The sequence below is a fragment of the Balaenoptera borealis genome, assembly GCF_965194805.1.
Source record: "Balaenoptera borealis genome assembly, chromosome: 6".
In the NCBI taxonomy this organism is placed as follows: Eukaryota; Metazoa; Chordata; class Mammalia; order Artiodactyla; family Balaenopteridae; genus Balaenoptera; species Balaenoptera borealis.
Genome location: NC_138863.1, coordinates 48,060,985 through 48,083,537, shown reverse-complemented (window position 1 = coordinate 48,083,537; position 22,553 = coordinate 48,060,985). Strand labels below are relative to the sequence as shown.

Genomic DNA, 22,553 nt, shown 5'->3' with positions numbered 1-22,553 from the left:
AAAGTTTATAGCAATACAATCCTACCTCAAGAAACAAGAAAAATCTCAAACAAACAACCTAACCTTACACCTAAAGCAATTAGAGAAAGAAGAACAAAAAAACCACAAAGTTAGCAGAAGGAAAGAAATCATAAAGATCAGATCAGAAATAAAAAAAGAAATGAAGGAAACGATAGCAAAGATCAATAAAACTAAAAGCTGCTTCTTTGAGAAGATAAACAAAATTGATAAACCATTAGCCAGACTTATCAAGAAAAAAAGGAAGACTCAAATCAACAGAATTAGAAATGAAAAGGAGAAGTAACAACTGACACTGCAGAAATACAAAGGATCATGAGAGATTAATGCATGCAACTAATTATATGCCAAAAAAATGGACAACCTGGAAGAAATGGACAAATTCTTAGAAAAGCACAACTTTCCGAGACTGAACCAGGAAGAAATAGAAAGTATAAACACACCAATCACAAGCACTGAAATTGAAACTGTGATTAAAAATCTTCCAACAAAAAAAAGCCCAGGAGCAGATGGCTTCACAGGCGAATTCTATCAAACATTTAGAGAAGAGCTAACACCTAGCCTTCTCAAACTCTTCTCAAAAATTGCAGAGGAAGGAACACTCCCAAACTCATTCTACAATGCCACAATCACCCTGATACCAAAACCAGACAAAGATGTCACAAAGAAAGTATACTACAGGCCAATATCACTGATGAACATAGATGCAAAAATCCTCAACAAAATACTAGGAAACAGAATCCAACAGAACATTAAAAGGATCATACACCATGATCAAGTGGGGTATATGCCAGGAATGCAAGGATTCTTCAATATACACAAATCAATCAATGTGATAAACCATATTAACAAATTGAAGGAGAAAAACCATATGATCATCTCAATAGATGTAGAAAGAGCTTTCCACAGAATTCAACACCTATTTATGATAAAAACTCTCCAGAAAGTAGGCATAGAGGGAACTTACCTCAACATAAAAAAGGCCATATATAACAAACCCACAGCCAAAATTGTTCTCAATGGTGAAAAACTGAAACCATTTCCTCTAAGATCAGGAACAAAACAAGGTTGTCCACTCTCACCACTATTATTCAACATAGATTTGGAAGTTTTAGCCACAGAAATCAGAGAAGAAAAAGAAATAAAAGGAATCCAAATCGGAAAAGAAGAAGTAAAGCTGTCACTGTTTGCAGATGACATGATACTATACGTAGAGAATCCTAAAGATGCTACCAGAAAAATAGTAGAGCTAATCAATGAATTTGGTAGAGCTTCGGGATACAAAATTAATGCACAGAAATCTCTTGCATTCCTATACACTAATGATGAAACATCTGAAAGAGAAATTAAGGAAACACTCCCATTTACCATCACAACAAAAAGAATAAAATACCTAGGAATAAACCTACCTAAGGAGACAAAAGACCTGTATGCAGAAAACTATAAGACACTGATGAATGAAATTAAAGATGATACAAATAGATGGAGAGATATACCACGTTCTTGGAATGGAAGAATCAACACTGTGAAAATGACTATACTACCCAAAGCAATCTACAGATTCAATGCAATCCCTATCAAACTACCAATGGCATTTTTCACAGAACTAGAACAAGAAATTTCACAATTTGTATGGAAACACAAAAGACCCCGAATAGCCAAAGCAATCTTGATAAAGAAATATGGAGCTGGAGGAATCAGGTTCCCTGATTTCAGACTATACTACGAAGATACAGTAATCAAGACAGTATACTACTGGCACAAAAACAGAAATATAGATCAATGAAACAGGATAGAAAGCCCAGAGATAAACCCACGCACATATGGTCACCTTATTTTTGATAAAGGAGGCAAGAATATACAATGGAGAAAAGACAGCCACTTCAATAAGTCATGCTGGGAAAACTGCACAGCTACATGTAAAAGAATGAAAATAGAACAGTCCCTAACACCATACACAAAAATAAAATCAAAATGGATTAAAGACCTAAATGTAAGGTCAAACACTATAAAACTCTTAGAGGAAAACATAGGCAGAACACTCTATGATATAAATCACAGCAAGATCCTTTTTGACCCACCTCCTAGAGAAATGAAAACAAAAACAAAAATAAACAAATGGGACCTAATGAAACTTAAAAGCTTTTGCACAGCAAAGGAAACCATAAACAAGATGATAAGACAACCCTCAGAATGGGAGAAAATATTTGCAAATGAAGCAACTGACAAAGGATTACTCTCCAAAATTTACAAGCAGCTCATGCAGCTCAATATCAAAAGAACAAACAACCCAATCCACAACTGGGCAGAAGACCTAAGTTGACATTTCTCCAAAGAAGATATACAGATTGCTAACAAACACATGAAAGAATGCTCAACATCATTAATCATTAGAGAAATGTAAATCAAAACTACAGTGAGATGTCATCTCACACCAGTCAGAATGGCCATCACCAAAAAATCTACAAATAATAAATGCTGGAGAGGGTATGGAGAAAAGGGAACCCTCTTGCACTGTTGGTGGTAATGTAAATTGATACAGCCACTATGGAGAAAAGTATGGAGGTTCCTTAAAAATCTACAAATAGAACTACCATACGACCCAGCAATCCCACTACTGGGCATATACCCTGAGAAAACCATAGTTCAAAAAGAGTCATGTACCAAAATGTTCATTGCAGCTCTGTTTACAATAGCCAGGACATGGAAGCAACCTAAGTGTCCATCAACAGATGAGTGGATAAAGAAGATGTGGCACATATATACAATGGAATATTACTCAGTCATAAAAAGAAACGAAATTGAGTTATTTGTATTGAGGTGGATGGACCTAGAGTCGGTCATACAAAGTAAGTCAGAAAGAGAAAATCAAATACCGTATGCTAACACATATATATGGAATCTAAAAAAAAAAAAAAAAAATGGTTCTGAAGAACCTAGGGACAGGACAGGAATAAAGATGCAGACGTAGAGAATCAACTTGAGGACATGGGGAAGGGGAAGTTGGGATGAAGTGAGTGAGTGGCATGGACATATATACACTACCAAATGTAAAATAGATAGCTAGTGGGAAGCAGCCACATAGCACAGGGAGATCAGCTCGGTGCTTTGTGACCACCTAGAGGGTGGGATAGGGAGGGTGGGAGGGAGATGCAAGAGGGAGGATATATGGGGATATATGTATATGTATATGTATAGCTGATTTACTTTGTTATAAAGCAGAAACTAACACACCATTGTAAAGCAATTATATTCCAATAAAGATGTAAAGAAAAAAAATAAAGATATCAATGACATTTTTCACAGAACTAGAACAAACAATCTTAAAATTTGTATAGAAACACAAAAGAACCTGAATAGCCACAGCAATCTTGAGAAGGAAGAACAAAGCTGAGGGCATCACACTTCCTGATTTCAAACAATATTACAAAGCTATAGTAATCAAAACACTACTGTATTGGCACAAAAACAGACACACCAATCAATGGAACAGAATAGGGAGCCCAGAAATAAACCTATGCTTACACAGTCAATTAATCTACAACAAAGGAGGCAAGAACATAAAATGGGAAAAGATTGTCTCTTCAATAAATGGTGTTGGGAAAACTGGACAGATGCATGCAAATGAATGAAAGTGGACCATTTTCATATATACAAAAATAAACTCAAAATGTATTAAAGACTTAAATGTAAGACTTGCAACCATAAAAATCCTAGAGGAACGCATAGGTAGTAAACTCTTTAACATTGATCTTCTGGATCTGTCACCTCAGGCAAGGGCAAAAAAGTAAAAATAAATGAATGGGACTACATCAAACTGAAAAGCTTTTGCACAGTGAAGGAAACAATCAACAAACTGAAAAGGCATATCACTCTTGTGAATAGATGCCTATGTTGTCACCAGCCTCATAGTCAATTTCAGTTTGTCATGTCACTTGGAGTTGCTCTGATGTGGGTTCAAATACAAGTTAAGCCACTATTTACTATGACCTTGGGCATGTTCCTTAATTTTCCTGAGTTTCAATTTCTTATCTCAAGAAAAGAGGAAGTATCATTACACATCTCATAGGTGAGGCTTTTTTTGTGAGACTTAGTTAAGATAATGAACATAAATCAGTGAGGTTAGTACCAGGCACATGAAATGTCAGTAAATAGTACTAACTATTTATTCTGACATTGAAATCACCTGCCCACCCCCATAAAATTTCCTCCACTGATTTCTTAACTCCTCCAAAACAGTTTTACATGTGCTTAGGTACAATGCTCTGGTTTTTTTGTTTTTTGCATTCCAGATACCATGTAACATCTAATTCTAAGCAAATTAAACTTCAGCTAGGACTGAGGAGAATGTTCAATTTCTTAAAAGCCCATCGTTCGGTGGTATGTTATTTCCAGCCCTGTTTAGCAAGAAAGACCTATGCAATTGAGCATAATATTATAGATATACTTTTGTGGCTTCCAGCAAGTTCTCAAAGTTGTCAATCATGGTCTAGTAGATCAGCAAGATGGCTCTCCAGAGACATTACACAAGGCAAATCTTTTAATATTTTATCAGCTGCTGTTGATAGGAGGCACTTCAGCTTAGTTAGTCTTTTTATTACTTCCTTTCATTTATTCTTGAGAAGCTTTTATCTGTTTATTGATTTCTGTCTTTTAAATTTTTATTTAACACCAGCAAACAGAGATATGATTAATAAACTTGATTAAATTTTTTCAGTAGAAAATTACTTTTAATGTGCTTTCACAAATCTAATTCAGTGATCTTCTCATAGATATTTTTGTATCTATTTGTATTTACTCCTTTGTTATGTTGGTTCTCTGAAGACTGATAGTCCAGTGAGGAAAAAAAGCAGAATTTTAACTAAAGAGAAGCTCCACATAACTCTTGGAAAATTCTTTCAGGCTGTTTCAGAAGAGCAATACACAAGGGGCCACATGCCCAGGATCAGTCATAAACCTCAAAAAGAAAGAATATAACCGCTACAAATATATATACAGAGAATATTTATTCTCTAAAATGACTGAAATTTGCTTGTGCTTCTTCCTCCAAGTATGAAACCCCAAATAACATCCAATTGTCACAAGAGAAATTTGCTAAGTAGGTAGAAAAAAATTATTCCTCTTTTAGCTTACTCACAGAAACTTGCTGATCTCAATCTTTCCCATTTTAGCAGCTGCAAAAGTGAACAAAGTGAGAAACAGCAGAGCTAACAAAAGTTCATTAGACTCAATACATACCCTCATGAAACATTATGAAGATGTCATTGCTGAGGATGTCATGGCACATTTCAAAAGACTGCTGGGTTAGCAAGCTTTACCATGGTGCTTCCCTGAGCCCCATTAATCTTAACGCTGGCCAGTTGTGTTTCTTAGACTAGGTAGGATGCAGCTGAAAGATCTGATTTTTAGTGTTGCTTTAATAAGAATAACCAGGCAGTTCTGCCAAATGTATAAAACTGGGAATTTTTGGACTGATCCCGACCACAAGGATGATTGCTCACAAACCCTAGGAGAAAGGAAGAGAAAATATCGCAAAGGTCGGCTCTGCTTTAAGCCTTTGGGAAGAAGTCTTACTAAGTTAATTTTTCCACATCTCCTCTCAAGGTGAGGATAGTAATATGTAAAAGGTCGAGGTGATGGTATGAACCTAGGGGAAAGGTGTCCAAAGAGGCCAGTTGACATGCTCCCAGACTCCACTGAAGCCAATTGGGACAAAAAGAGACCTCAAGCTAACACATTTTTTAATGGAGCTAACTTGATTAAAGTAATTCATTTTCTAGAAATATTTCAGTACTTATACCCCTTGGAAACTTTTTAAATCAGAATCTGTCTAGTGAGTCAGGGATTAGGGGTCCTAGCTAAATCTCACTCATACCAGGATATATACACATATACGAAATGGTGGTATGCGACTGGAAATGTGTATAGAGATTATTTTAGTCTAAAACACTGGTTCTCAGTCTGTCAACCTTGGCTGTACATTAGAAGCACCTGGAAAATTTCAAAATATCATGATGCTCAGGCCACGCCCCAGGTCAATTAAATCAGAATCTCTGGGGTGACAGACTCAGATATCAGCTTTTTTTTTTTTTTTTAATTATTTATTTTATTTATGGCTGTGTTGGGTCTTCGTTTCTGTGTGAGGGCTTTCTCCAGCTGCGGCAAGTGGGGGCCACTCTTCATCGCGGTGCGCGGGCCTCTTCACTATCGCGGCCTCTCTTGTTGCGGAGCACAAGCTCCAGACGCGCAGGCTCAGTAGTTGTGGCTCACGGGCCTAGTTGCTCCGCGGCACGTGGGATCTTCCCAGACCAGGGCTCGAATCCGTGTGCCCTGCATTGGCAGGCAGATTCTCAACCACTGCGCCACCAGGGAATCCCCAGACATCAGCTTTTTAAAGCTCCTCCAGGTGACTAAAATGGGAAGTACACATGAAAATGATCATATGGCCCATTTACCCTTAGTCGACTAGGAAACTTGGGTGGGCTTAGGTTTCATAAACCAAATCTCTTCCATTTATATTTTCTCAGGTTACCTCAGTCTTTTTAAACCAAGTGATAATTCTTTTAGCACTTCATTCACCCCTAACCCCTTCCCCCAAGACGATACCTAGGGATATGTTTAAGGAGATATTTATAGGTCTTCTGGGCTATTGAGGAAAGAAACCTCACATCTGGGAGATCTCTTCTGGGTATTTCAGAAGTATCTAAGGGGGGTGGCAGGATAGCTTTAGTTCCTGGCTGTCTGACCTTCCTTTGCACTTCTTGTGCTGTAGTAGATGGTTTTACCAGATGCTACTGGGTACCTGTGACCACTGCTGAAGTCTACAGTCTAGGCCATAAAGTCAAGACCCTTCATATCTATCAGAAGTTCTCCATCTTCTTGCTCCTGACTTCCTCTGTTCCACAGGTTCTCTTAACACTCTTAAACTCTCTCATGATTCATGAAATCTCAGTTGCCTCCTGTGAACTGTATATGTGGGACAAACTCCAAACCCCCTTCTGAGACTTTCAGCAGCCACTTGTAAATGATCACAAAGTGCCTTGCTGAACTCAGAACTTCACTAACAGACTTGAGAGTTTTGGTCTCAAGTTGGTCAATTAATTTAACCTCTCTAAGAAGGTGATATTTCAGTGAGATCCAAATGAGAAGGGGTCAGCTAAATGAAGATTTGGAGAAAGTGTGTACTAGAGAGCAAATCCAAATGCCTGAGTTGGGGAAAACTTGGCCTGTTGGAAAACAAGAAGGCCAAGATAGCTCTTAGTAAGCCAGAGGGGAAAAGTGGTAAAGGATGGCATGACAGAGATAAACTGGAGCCAGACCACAGAGGGAGCACTGTAGGCCAGGTCAAGAAGATTGCATTTCATTATAAGTGCAATGGAAAAGCAGCGAGGATTTCTGTTGAGAGACAATGTGGTCTGATTTGATTTTTAAAAGATAGTTCTACCTTCTTTAGAGGAATAGATTACAGATTACAGAAGAATAGATTATTGATTATAGATGTAGGAGAAAATAGTTAGGAGGCAATTACATGAGGTATAAGTATGGCTTGGGCCACGGTGGCAGCAATGGAGATTGATGGAAATCAGCAGATAAGGAAAACATTTGAAGAAAATACCAGCTGGATTTGCTAATATATTGCATGTGTGTGGGTCAGGAAAACAAATCAAGGACTATGCCTGTATTCTGGCTTATACAACAATAGTGGTGTCATTTATTGGAGGAAGAAGAGTGGCACAAGAAGAATCAAGAGTTCTCATTTGTCCATCTTATATCTAAATGCATGAGACCCGTGCATAGATGCCAAGTAGGCAGTCATGTGTATCAGCTTTAAACTCAGCAGATACTGATTTGGGAGTTTTTGACATGGAGAAGAAACTTAAAACTATGAGACTGATCCACATCATGTAGGCAGCAAGGAAGACGCTCTAGGGAACTTGAACTCTAGAGAGTGGGCATGAAAAGAAAAACAAAATTGTAAATAAAACAAAGACAGAAGAAGTCCAGGAAGGTGTGTATGTGTGTGTGATATCAGAGGAAAAGAGGAAATGCGTTATCACAAGGGAAAGGAGAAGCCACTAGGGCACATCTGCAGAATGCCAGAGACCAACTCGTGTGAGAGAGTGTCCTTGTGGAGGAGAGCCAGGGGCCTCACCTGGGCTGTCGGAGCAGGAACAGTTAATGGAGCATCCTTGCAGAGGGGAGATACGGTACCTGAGCCTGAGCAGGATGAGGCAGGCATCGATGCAGCAGAGGGCAGTGGTGGCAACAGGAGATTAGTTACATACAGAGGGATTGACCAAATCCAGTACATATACTGAAGCTAGTAGGAGTTGGGTTTCTCACACTCAGAGAAGGGAAAGGGAGAAAACAAGGACAAATCCTTCAGTAGAATTGAAGACACTGATGTTAACTCAGGTATTTTAATACATACAAAGAGACAAAGACAGAGAGAGACAGAGAAAGAAATATAGATACAAATGTATGTGTGGAAATATAGAATTAATATAGATGTAAATGTATGTATGTATCCATGGATGTACATACACATATTCCTTAGAACTGTCTACTGAGCCTAGGAAGAGTGTACCTTATTAATAAGTGCTACCAGATCTCAGTTTCTAAACATCTGGAATGGAACTGAAGATCTTTGGTAGACTAGCTCACTGAGTCAGGGAAAGTAGAAAAAGGGCCTGGAAAATCTTACTAATGCCAGAAAGAAATAAAGTGCTTAAAGGACAATTTGGACATGTCAAAAGGACACAGAAGCCATATTGAAGAGTCTCCCTTTGGCTAAATGTAGGACAATCTGGGCATCAAAATAAGTAAATTTACTAATCTAAACAAATAAATGAATGTATCAAAAGTTTAGTAAAGAATGGAATGTTTATACCATTTTAAAACACTTCTCTACAAAATTCTTAATCACTACAAAAGTAAAATGAGTAACTGTACAGTGGATAAGTCTGGCAGACATAATTTTAAATACATAATCAAAGTTAACATTATGAATAATGAGACAAATCAAAACCATGGGCCTCCTGAAAGGAGCATAACCTCATTTCTGTGATATTCTTTCTAAATGTGCATAACTAGAATCTAATCAATAGGAAATATCAGAAAAACCCAAATTCAGGGACAGTCTACAAAATAACAGACCTGTTATCTTCAAAAGTGTCAAAGTTGTGAAAGTCAAGGAAATTGATACTCAGAACTTTCCAGACTATGGATCCAGTATGAGATAATGAATTTTATACTTTCCACAAAATACTGTACATTAGAAAATTATCCCTAAAATCAAAGGATTTAAGCAAATTTCAGTTATTTTAGCATAATGCTCTTTTCATATTTGTGAATTAGAATTTTTAGTTTGCAATGAAGGATTTTTTACTAATAAATTATATAACCACAACATATAGATAATCAAAGCTAAAATGAATAGCTTGTTTTAGAAACACAGGCAATGTTTATTTTTCTTATTATATACTGTAAAGGTAGAATATTATAACTATTTTTACTACTGACAATAACAATTCAGATATTGTCTTCACATAGCTAAAATAATCTAAGTTAAAAAGACAGTAAAATATTTCATGCCATTAACATCTAAACCACAGTTGTATAGTTATCTTTGCATCTTTACTACAGCTAATTTAATTTTTGAAAGACTATTTCTATCAAAATTGATTTTGCTCAGTTATAATTAGCAACTTGAACTTTTGTCCCCTGAAAGTAAGATAGTAGCTGCCTACAACAGCAGTGCTTTGATTTTGTACCTTGACAGTCATTTGAATTATTTTTGTATGGTTCGATGGCTTTTTAGCCAAAAATAGGATTTATAGCTTTTGTCAGTTCTGTTCCATTGTTCTTATATTACATGATTAAAAAGTGAGAACTGTTTTCAAAATGATAAATGATATAAGAGCATGACCAATTATTTGTCATCGCACAAGATAAGTTGCTAGTATTCAATGCCCTCACTTGGGCTCTACTGGACCATATATAACCTCTTTGGGTTGTCTTATAGAGCACCTAAAAGCATTTTAGCCCGCTGGTTCAGGAAACCTATATGTCAAGCAGAAAAAATAAAACCACCGTTCTCAGGTTTGTGTTTCCCTGGAGGAAGAAAACAGTTTGATGCAATTTGTCAAAAGCTGGAGTGGTACTTTAATGGACAATTTACTTTAAATGGCCGCCGTTACTGCAGAAGAAAGGCCCTTAGCCTGAGATAAAAAAAAATTCTTTCCAATTGGTTTTACTCAGATAGATTTAGTTCCCTAATATTAACTAAGGATATCTACCGTTTCACACTCTTCATCTATCTAAAAGTAATAGTAAAAACTTCTGAGTTTCTGGGGTTTCTTCATCTTTAATATGTGAAATGCAATCAATCCCCTAAATACGGCATTCTGTTCAGACACCTGAGATAAGATGCGAATCAAGGAAAAGGACAACAACACAACAAAAAAACCAAACTTCCTAAACTCAAAAGAGTTTTTCAGTTCTTGGGTAAAAGTCCCAAATAACCTTAAAATTTTTATTAATATATTTATATGTAAAGATATATATGTATATATGTAATTATCAAATAAATGAAAAATTGGAAGTTTTGACATTAAAAATTTAAGAATATTTCTATTTTATCTTAAATGTAAATTTATAAGCTACTCTAATATATTTCATAATGGTCATATTAGGAATTTTAAGAAATACCTACTCAAATTTCAAATTTGTTCCTTTACATTCTCCTGTCATGATTAATTCCATGTTAATATTTGCAGTATTTGAGAGTTTACTGAAAACAGTACCATTATGATTCTATGTTTTCTTCCTGCTCCAGACTCCTTGGTTCAAAGATTAATCCCAAGTGGCAGAAGGCAAGAAGCGCTGAATATGGACATGTGTGTTTGCCTGAAGCTGACCAGAGTCACACATACTGTTTCTGCAGTGTGAACTGAAAAAGTGGAAAAGTGGCCAGCTGCCCCAGAGACAGTGAGAACAAGAAAAACTGAAGGTGTTCAAAAGAGGAATATGATACAATAGATGAAAACAAACTGAAATTTCTGTCCATCTTTCAAGGTATGTCTCTCCATGCATAATTAACCTGTTACGAAGGATTGTACAAGAAGAAAACTCCAAGAGACACAAATCAACATTAACGTTCTCAGTCCCAATCCCCATTAGTTCACTGTTGCCTGTAAGGATGTGCTGAGAGCATGAGTTAACTAGACTTGGTAGGCTAATGTTAGCTCATATGAATACTGTATATGTTATTTTCAAGTAAAATGAATGCACACATTAATACCTACGTATAAAATCATTAAAGTTAGCTTGTGAAGTACTAGAACGGCTAAATTTTATACTTATCACCCACTCCTATACTCTACGTAACAACACAATCAGAACTGAAAGTTTGTAATTTTCTCTTTCCATACACCCTGCAGAGAAATGAATGCCTGGATAGCATCTACTTCAAAATGTAAACTTTCTCTTCATTAAATGGAATTCTGCTCCATTTAGGAAGAAACAAACCATTGATACACACAACGACATAATTTTGCTGAGTGAAAGAAGTCAGACTAAGAGAGTACGTATTACATGAATCCATTTATATAAAAATCTCAGAAAATGCAAACTAATCTATTATGACAAATTACTGACACATAATTGACAGGGGAAAAAGGTGATGGTTTGATATAGGTATACACTGTAAAATGATTACCACAACCAAGTTTACCCACACACCATCATCTTACATAGTTACCATTTGTGTGTGTGTGTGTGTGTGTGTGTGTGTGTGCGTGTGTGTGTGTGTGTGTGTGGTGAGAACACTTAAGATCTACTCTCTTAGAAAATTTCCAGTCTACAATACAGTATTATACCTTCTCAAAACTCTACTAGATGGCAGCATCATCTTGGCCATAAAGAAACTTAGTGACCTAGCCCTCTTTTGACTTTGTTTTCAGTTACTCTTTTCAAATGCTCCTTCTTGAATCAATGTCAAAGTAAATTTATAAAGCAGTAAATTTTGTTATATTGTATCTAATTACCAGGATGATACAATATGTCTTTCAAACAGCAATTCTGACCATGCCCACTAGACACACGCACATACATACATTTCTGGGGGACGAAATTAAACTAAACCTACGGGTGTGGAGAAGTAGTCCATTTTGCAAAACTATTTTGTAACCCAGCCATTATGCAGAACCTTTCAATCTGTGGCTTCTTATTATCTTTTCAGCCATGGACTTCATTTCTGGCATGTAGTTTACCAACGCTAAGCAAATGAGTACTCATTGCCAAGCTCCAGGCACTGTGCTGTTCTGGGACAGAGCAGTGAGTAAAAGACATACTTTCAGGAGCTTACAATATATGGAAGGGAGTACAAGATTTAAAAGATTTTAACACCAAAACCAAATAATTTCGAGAGTGTACATTCAGGGTGCTATGGAAGCATATGATAGGAAAGAGCAGGTGGATATATTATGTAGCATCTCGCTACCCCAGGTACCAGCACACACACATACACACACACACACACACACACACACACACACACACACACACACACACACACACACACACACACACACACACACTGTGGTCCAATAGCTTTGGTATCACCAGTAAGCTTTTAGAAATTCAGAATCTCAGACCCTACCCCAGACCTACTGACCAAAAATCTGGATTTCTGCAACATCTCCAGGTGATTCACATGTACACTGAAATTTTGAAAAGCACTGTCTTAAAGCCAACTGAAATCGACACACACACACAAAATAGCTAAAAGGAATCAAATTTAATTAACTTCGAAATAACATGTGGTAATTCCTTGTTCATCATTTCTAAATAAGGAAATTTTAGCTATTTTCTTAGCATATCAGATTATTTTTATCTGTCAATCAGCTAATTCAGGAAGGTAGATAAATTGAGATGCTTAGACAATCATTAGTGTAAATCAATCTCATGAAATAATTGGCAGCTTTTTTCCTTTATTACATACTATGTACCAGGAACTTCTCATATGCAACCGTAATGTCATTTAATCCTCAGTTCAGATAAGGAAAGTAATATTCCTTTTCCAATAGGTAGTAAATTCATGTAAAACTTTGTTTCAAAATCAGGTTTGCCTGACTTCAGAGTTCAGGCTGACAAAATGCCCTTCAACATCCCTAATTTCATATAGAATGAGACACTAACATTTGTTTGTATAGAAGTTTATTGTTTCTGTCTATTTCACTCATATGTAGGCTAAACTATCACATTTAATAGAAAATAATGCTTAGAAGAATTCTAACACTCAGATTCACCAATTTGTTTCAGAAAGTATTTAATATTAATTATTCAGTTAACCTTTTAATGTTCTATATGTCACGATGATTAAATTTTTTAATATTTATATATTATTGTAGACTTCTGCACTTAGAATACAGCATTTTATTTTCAACTATGTATTAGATAATTGAATAGGTATCGCAAAGCAAATAGAAAAAATAGGAAAATAATCAGAAAATTATCTTGCAAATTCAGCTGCAGTTTGTCATTCTTTGGACAATGATTATCCCACCATATAGAGGCATATTAAAACCATATGTAACAGAATCTAGGATGGGACAAAGCATTCATTCCTTTTTAAAAAAAAAAAAATTATTTATTTATTTATTTGGCTGCGCTGTATCTTAGTTGAGGCACACGGGATCTTCGTTTGCCACGTGCAGGATCTTCATTGGGGCATGCGAAATCTAGTTCCCTGACCAGGGATCGAACCCGGGCCCCCTGCACTGGAAGTGCAGTGTCTTAACCACTGGACCACCAGGGAAGTCCGTATTTATTCCTTTTAACTGGTATATTTTTTTAAAGCACTTTAATTTATGACCACCTGTACAACTCATTTTCCAAATAAGACATTCCTAAATCATTTTTATGGACATTGATTAAATCAAGAACAGGTGCCACATCTCTACAAATTATCTGAAACACTGTTTTAGTCCTGCTTTCCAGCCAAATAAATGAAAAAGCAGTAATCCTAGTCAAGAACACCACAATATTGCAAAAAACAAAATTGCTCTTAAAACTGAAGCTAAAAGGCCTTTAACAGAAAAATTGGGGTCAGGCCCTTTAGCATGTAAAGATATATCCAGAATCAGTTTAATATGTTCTGTGGTCTGAGAGTAAAAAACAACTGATATCTGATCAATGATGGTGTTAAGAGCACAAAGGTTTTAAGGCATTCACAGCAGTAAATCAATATATAATAAAGTTTTTAACTTACCAGGCATAACAAATGGCAACGAACATAATGAAAACCATATGGTAGTGGTTAAAGAATTTGAGCAGAACATGAAATTTATAATAAAGGAATCAAATGGTACATTTAATGTCAGTGCTAACTCTATTTCTCCACAGAGAATGGCTATAAATTTGTGCAGCACAGTTGAGTGACTCATTTAATTCTATCAAGTGATTTTCTATGTAGTAACAAGGAATTTTTCTCTACAGCTTAATTTTTGGAATTGTCATATTATCTGTGATGCACAGGACTTAAGTCAGTACTTACAAGATTAAAAAACCATCAACAGTTACACTGCAACTATGTCATAGGTACTCAACATACGTGAGCAACTTGGCCTTGTAAAGGATATATCTGATTTTTTGCAATAACTTGCATGTCTATTTGAAATACATTGTGTTACATCAGATGTTACCACTTTTTTAAACATGAAATTTATTTTATAGAATTTTAGATTATAAAAGTAATGTGCATAGAAAATTTGGGGAAAAATATAAAACCTAAAGTGGAAGGGGAGTCATTCCTAAAATGCTTACCCAGTAGTATTTTGGTATTTCATCTTGTGTTTTATGCATTAAGTATCTTTTTTCTAAAGCAATATTTTCACTTAGAGGAATAAAGTCAAGCCATACAGAAAAGTTTTAATAAAAAAATATAACCACTTTTCAGTTTCTCTTTTTTATATCCTCTACCAGACCTCTTCTTAAAAAAGAATAATTTATAATTTTCCTCATAAATCTTCTCGTTTTCCCCACCTAACTCATGATGTGTATTAGTTATAATTTGTAGTTCTAACTGTGGTTATGTTTATAATATAAAATAATCGATTTAAACCTCTCTTTCTTGCTCTATCACCTTTAAGCTGATCTATTTGGCTGATCTAGAAAGCTAAAGAACCTACCTTTACTTCTCCTCATCCTTCTGATTTCTGTCAGTTATACTATTAATTCTGGTTCTCTATAAGATTTCTGTGTATTGTCAATAGAAAAACTCCATAATTTTAAAGCTGATAAAATAGCCATTATATTGTGCACTGTTGGTGGGATTGTAAACTGATGCAGCCGCTATGGAAAACAATATGATGATTCCTCAAAAAAAAGTAAAAATAAAACTAACATATGATTCAGCAATCCCATTTCTTGGTATTTATCCAAAGAAAATGAAAACGCTAATTTGAAAAGCTATATGCACCTCCATGTTCACTGCAGCATTATTTACAATAGCCAAGATATGGAAACAACTTAAGTGTCCACTGATAGATGAATGGATAAAGAAGATGTGAGATATATATATATATATATATATATATATATATATATATATATATATATATATATATATATAAAGAAGCCATAAAAAAGAATGAGTTCTTGCAATCTGCAGCAACATGGGTGGACCCTGAGGGCATTATACTAAGTGAAATAAGTCAGACAAAGACAGATACCATATGATCTCACTGACATGTGGAATCTAAAATCAAAAACAAGCAAACAAACAAAAAACAAAGCCCATAGATATAAAAAACAGATTGGTGGTTGCCAGGGGTGGGGACTGGGCGAAATGAGTAAAGGGAGTTAAAAGGTACTAACTTCCAGTTATAAAAGAATTTCACGGTAATGCACAGCATGGTGACTATAGTTAATAACACTGTGTTGCATATTTGAATATGGCTAAGAGAGTAGATCTTAAAAGTACTCATCACAAGAAAAAAAATGTTTTTAACTATATATGGGGATGGATGTTAACTAGACATTGTGGTGATCATTTTACAGTATATATAAATATTGCATCATTATGTTGTACATCTGAAATTAATTATGTTACAAGTTATATATCAATTATGCCTCAATTATGCCTCAATTTTTAAAAAGAATGTTGTATAAATAGAATCATATATTATGTAATCTTTCAATATTGGCTCTTTTTCACTCAGAATAATTCCCTTGAGAGCCATCTAAGTCATTGTGTGTGTCAATAGTGTGATCCTTTTTACCGCTGAGTAGTATTAGTTTGTTTAACCACTTATTTAAGGACATTTGGTTTATTTTTAGCGTTGGCTATTACAAACAAATCTGTTGTGAGCATTGTTGTAGAAAAAAAATAGCCAGTATAATACTGAGATTATTATGTACTACAGAAGTAAATTAAGTTGTATTTCCCTTAAAAACTCTTCCTGCTCAAAGGCAAGTGCTGTAAGCATCCAAGTTCAATGGATCCACTCTGAATTATTGTTGACCCTCTCTGCTCCTTATCAGATCATACTTAGCTGCCCTTCATTGTTGTATCTCATGTTCTGCTCTTTTAGGCTGTGAACAGAATTAAAAATCCAAGTTCAATTTCCCTCAGAACTTTGCACTTTCCAGTCCCATGCTGTTGATAAGTTATTTGAAGTCATTCTCAACTGCATTCATTTGGTTGTATTTTTTTCCTGTATATGCTTAAATCATTTACCTTTAGACATAGGGTTCTGAAATCTCATCAGATGTGTCTAGATACAAAGTGGTTTTATAGTCATCTTTGACAGTCAATAGGTCCTTTCTACCCAAAGAATTTGAATATTTGTTCATTTCCTTTCCTGAATTATCTTGTTTTCATTTTTGAACTCCAAAGGGTTTAGAGAAAAGTCTTCATTTTCTATGTCTGCCTTATTAATAATATGACCATAGCACCCTATACATACTTGTATTACTTGAATTTATCATATCATTTCAAAACTATCCTTTAGGTCTCCCCAACTTGACTATGATCTCTAATGAAAAAAGGACTGGATGCCTTATTCTTTTTTGTATTCTCAAATATCCTGAAATATAGTAGGTAATCAGTAATCCTTTGTTGAACTAAACTGAGTTTAATATATAGTGTGAAGGCTTAAATTAGGAAGGAAAGAAACTGAACTATCATTTAAAAATGATGCTCAATATTTATATTAAGGAACATATTTTTTCCTTTGGTAGTACAATAGGTCGTCTTCTAACTGACCTCTACAAACTCTAGATACCCAAGCAACAGCTGATAACCATGGCACACTGCTCACTTTTGGCTGGTAGGGCTGTCCTCTAGGACTCCAATGCATGTTTGCTGCCTCTAGTTGAAAACACTTTCACAAAATTGCTGATATAGGTATGAGATAGTCCGTTGATAAGATCTACTCTCTTTTGGTCAGTATTTAGTTTGATTAAGGCCACTGATTGAGAAGTTTTGTGATTAATTCAGGCTTTCTCTAGAGATCTACTGTACAATATTATAGCTATGGTCAACAATAATGCATTATGCACTTAAATATTTGCTAAGAGGGTAGATCTCACGTTAAGTGTTCTTACAATAAAACAAAAATTGTAAAGATGGTGGAATGTGGGAGTGACATGTTAGAGGTTAAGGAAAGTGAAGTATCTGTGATATCTCCCAGATTTCTACCAATCTACTTTCAATCAGTTTACTGCTCGGCAAAGTATCTGGTAACAGTGCTATTCACTGAGAGAGATAAGTAGTTTAGGGAGAAGTACAGGTTCATACAACTCTATTATGTGATGTCTTAAAATTAAGAGAGATCAGAAGTATTAAAAAATATTTCTATCTTTGGAAAATTCGTTACATAGGCATTATATTTTTAACATGCTTTCTAGGGAAAAATATCATTGTTAAGAGGCTGAGAAAACCACAGAAGGAACTGGTTCTCTCCATTTAATTTTGACCCAGAGAGAGAAATGGTTAATGAAGAAGAAACAATGAGAAGCTGCATTCAGAAAATATAATCAAGTGATCTGAAAGCATTTATAAGAACCAAGGTTAAAACCAACAACCTGATCAGAGCAAGATATCAAAACAAGTAAATAAGAACAAAGCACTTTTTAAGTGCAGAGATCCTTCTTTTACTACCTTGCCCAAGCTAATTCCTACTCATGACTTAGATCCCTAAACGCCTAACACTGTTTTTGTGCCCCCTCTAAGTGCGTCCACAATACCTTGCACCTACCATCATTATAGTACTTATAAGCTCAATGTGTCACATGTATCTTCTCCACAGATGCTGTGAATATCTTATTCACAATTATGCAATCAGCATATATGTCAGACACCAAGTAGGCACTCAATAAATATTTGTTGATTTAATCAATAAAGATATAAATGATTCCATGGTCTCTGTTTCTGAAAAGGAAGATAACTAATAATAAACTGACCGTTTAAAAGAAATAAAATTCCAGCATAAAAATATTAAGTGATCCTGATAAGATAGTTATCTGATTAGCAGATTAATAAAGGAAAAAGACTAATAAATAAAAGTAAAATATTCAAAACCCAAGAATTATTACAGGAAATTGGCAAGGAACCCCTAGAAAATCTAAAATTTATAATGAATTTAATTTGCTCAGATTTCTAAGAACAATAACAAAACCTCTTTTGTTAGATGCAGCGTGAAAAAATCAGTTCAAGAAATAGTCATTGAGTGTCTGCTATGTGCAAGGCACTGAGGTAGATTCTGTGGAGATATCAATAGATGCACAGTGCACACTCTAATGTTCAGATTATGATCAAATTGGGAAGAGTTTTCCTTCTAGGGGAGGAATCTATAATATAAAAATTGTATTTGTGAAATCATTCTATAGACAATATATACCATAGAAATACAAAAAAGAGAAATATTTCTTCCATTTGGAAGAACTGTGAAGACTTCTGGGAGGTGAACTAAGTGATGGAAGGATGAGTGAATTAACAAATATTTCGTTAAAACAAAAGGAGATAATTCTGCCTGCCATTAAAGCATTAAAAATGAAAGAAATCACATTTCAATGTACTTTTCTCTTGTGTATGAGTTTTTCTTAATTTGGACAAGGAGGAGAAACAAAGAGGAGATTAAACACAAATGGACTAAGGACACAACTATTTTCCCTTTCAAGCCTGAATGTTCAAACTCTGCTCAATAAAATGCTTTCCCACAGGGAACGCTATCATCTAGCAAATTTAAAAGTGACAATTTAACAGCTTAAGATTAATAAAAGCATTCACAGCCCTAAAATACTAGAGGAAGGAGGTAGAATGAAAATACATGATGAAGTAAATGATTTAACCTCAGTAGGTCCAGGAAGGCTCTCTATAGCGTTCTCTCTGCCTCTGAGATTTTAGCATTTTTTGCCCTTGATGTGTGGACACCTTTTTACTCCAAAGATGAGAACCTTTGACTCTTTGTCACGGTTGTCAGGGCTTTTATTTTCCCTCAACTTCAGGCAAGAAATTTATTCTTAGCAATGAATGTCTCTATTTTCATTCCCTTTCAAGAGCCAGTGCAAGGTCAATACGCAAGTCAATGGTTTAATATAATTTCACCTTGCTTTGTACAGAAAGTATAAAATATTGTTAAAATAGTATTCATCTTTTTTTAGGTTATATGGTGATATCTATACACAAACTGCAAAGTGAGAAGAGAAAAAAAAAAAACTAAACAATTGTGCAGCTCCTGTCTTTTTAGATATTTTCATGTTGAAAATAACGCTGAAATTTTTAAAATGCACATTCTTTAGCTAAAATAAAATTTCTTGCATAAGTTAAAAAATATGCCAATTAAACGACTTTTTTTAACCTTTTTGTAAAATCAGTAAGTTAAAAACAGAGAAATGGAACTGAAGATATCAATTCTCAGGTACAATTTATATTAAGAAACAGAACAGGTATTTTTAAATGATTTAAAAACAATTATTATAAATATATACTACTGATAGCATATTAATGAGGCCATATGACCATTTCCTTAATTTTACTGTAGTTTAATCACAAAGAGCACTATGGCCAAATTATAAAGAACATGCTAATAATAAAAATGAAAGGAGGGGCTTCCCTGGTGGCGCAGTGCTTAAGAATCCGCCTGCCAATGCAGGGGACACAGGATCGAGCCCTGGTCTGGAAGGATCCCACAGGCCGCAGAGTGGCTGGGCCTGTGCGCCACAGCTATTGAGCCTGCACTCTAGAGCCCGCCAGCCACAACTACTGAAGCCCGCGTGCCTAGAGACCGTGCTCCGCAACAAGAGAAACCACCGCAATGAGAGGCCCACTTACTACAACGAAGAGTAGCCCCCGCTCGCCACAACTAGAGAAAGCCCTTGCGCAGCAACAAAAACCCAACACAGCTAAAAAATAAATAAAATAAATAAATTTATTTTTTAAAAAAATGAAAGGAAATATTCCTTTTCTCACCCAGGGCCCTTGCACCTGGAGTTTTCTGTCCCTGGAATGTTTTTTCTCATTTCCTCTTCCTCCTTCCGACCTCTGTACAGCAAACTTCTCATCCTTCATTTTTAATGTTAAATTCTCAGAAACTATCTTGATTACCCTATCTTCTATCTTCCATTATTTCCTACCTCATGACTCTCTGACAAATATCACAATTGAAAATTTTTTTGTGTTGTTTATTTTTCTGTTTCCTTCATTAGGTCAGGCACCTTGTCACTCTTGTTTGCCATTGTATGAAATTAGAAATAATTAACAGGAAGAAAGCTGGAAAATTCACAAATATGTAGAAATTAAACAACACACTACTGAACAACCAATGAGTCAAAGAAATCAAAAGGGAAATCAGAAAGTATCTTGAGACGAAAGTAAAGAAAAACATGATATACTAAAACAGATGGGATGCAGCAAAAGCTGTTCTAAGATGGAAGTTTATAGCAATAAATGTTACATTATAAAAAAAAGAAAAAATAAACAAACTAACTTTACATCTCAAAGAATTAGAAAAAGAAGAACAAACTAAGCCCAATTTAGTAGAGAGAAGGAAAAAATAAAGATTAGATCAGAAATAAATGATAGAGACTAGAAACATAATAGAAAAAAAAATCAATGAAACTAAGAGTTGGTTTCTAGAAAAGATAAACAAAATGGACAAATCTTTAACTAGATTAACCAAGAGAAAAGAGAGAGGACTCAAATAAAATTAAAAATGAAAGAGGAGGCATTGTAACTATTACCAGAGAAATACAAAGGACGTAACAGGCTCCTATGAACAGTTACAAGCCAATAAACTGTACAACTTAGAAGAAATGGATAAATTCCTAGAAACACACAACCTACCAGGACTGAATCATGAAGAATTAGAAAATCTGAAGAGACTAATAATGACTAACAAAATTGAAGCAATAATCAAAAACCTCCCAACAAAGAAAAGCCCAAGACAAGATGATTTTGCTGGTGAATTCCAGCAAACACTTAAAGAATTAATGCCAATCCTTCTAAAACTCTTCCAAAAAGATAAAGAGGAGGAACCACTCCCAAACTCATTTTAGGAGGCCAGCATTACCAGGATACTGAAGACAGATAAGAGTACTAAAAGAAAACTATAGGCCAAATTCCCTGATGAATTTATAGATGCAAAAATTCTCAATTCTAAAAATGGACTCCACCAACTGCATGGCTCTAGATAAATTACTTAAATTCTCTGCACCTCAATTTCCTCATCTGTAAAGTGGGGATTATCATCATGTTAACTCCATTTTTTTATGAGGAGTAATAAATTAATGTGTATAAAGTACTAAAAGACAATACTCAGCATATAGTAAACCCTCCAAACGGTAGCCATTATTTTCATTAAAGACTACAAACATAGGCAGGTGTGAGGTATTGATACATGCAAAAGGGAGGTAACAACTACCTTACCATGGAAACAGAAAGGGGTACGAACACAAAGACTCAATTAAATTCACTTCTCATTGAACTGGTGGTCTGTACAGAAAACTGTGGAAGATAAAATGTAAAAAATGACACCCCTCAAGGAATACAGAAGATAAAGCATTTACACAAACATCAAGCCCACATGGGATAATTGTCAGAGGACATGTACAAATAAGTAAGAATTGGTGAGGTCTTTTGGTTATATCATCAGTAAACTTTTATAAGGAAGGACAAATTTGAGGCAGAATCTGAAGAATAAATGGAATGTCATAGGTAAATGAGAGGGAGGAACATCTAGGAACTACAATGACAGGAACACAAATTTGTAGGAAAGGTGGGTATATTGTATAAACAGTAAATAATTCAGGTTAGTGGTGACATACAAATCATGGCAATAGTAGAAGTGGCAAATAAACTCCCAAAATAATATAAGAAGATGCCAATGAGCTTGTTCATCAGTAATTGTATAACAATATAAAGTAACCATGGAATCCATTTTTAAGAGTACAATATTTTCTTATAATCAGGCAAAATATCCATTATTCTCCCCACTTTGTTTTACCCACTTTGCAGCAAAATAATAATCATC

General features: G+C 35.1%; 1 long non-coding RNA gene across 1 annotated transcript; it reads left to right on the top strand.

Moving 5' to 3' along the window:
- The first annotated feature begins 6,924 nt into the window (after window positions 1–6,924).
- On the top strand, window positions 6,925–15,636 carry LOC309630306. The gene is made up of 2 exons (XR_014245592.1): window positions 6,925–11,812; window positions 11,843–15,636. It is a non-coding gene; the product is annotated as an uncharacterized lncRNA (long non-coding RNA).
- The last annotated feature ends 6,917 nt before the right edge of the window (window positions 15,637–22,553 follow it).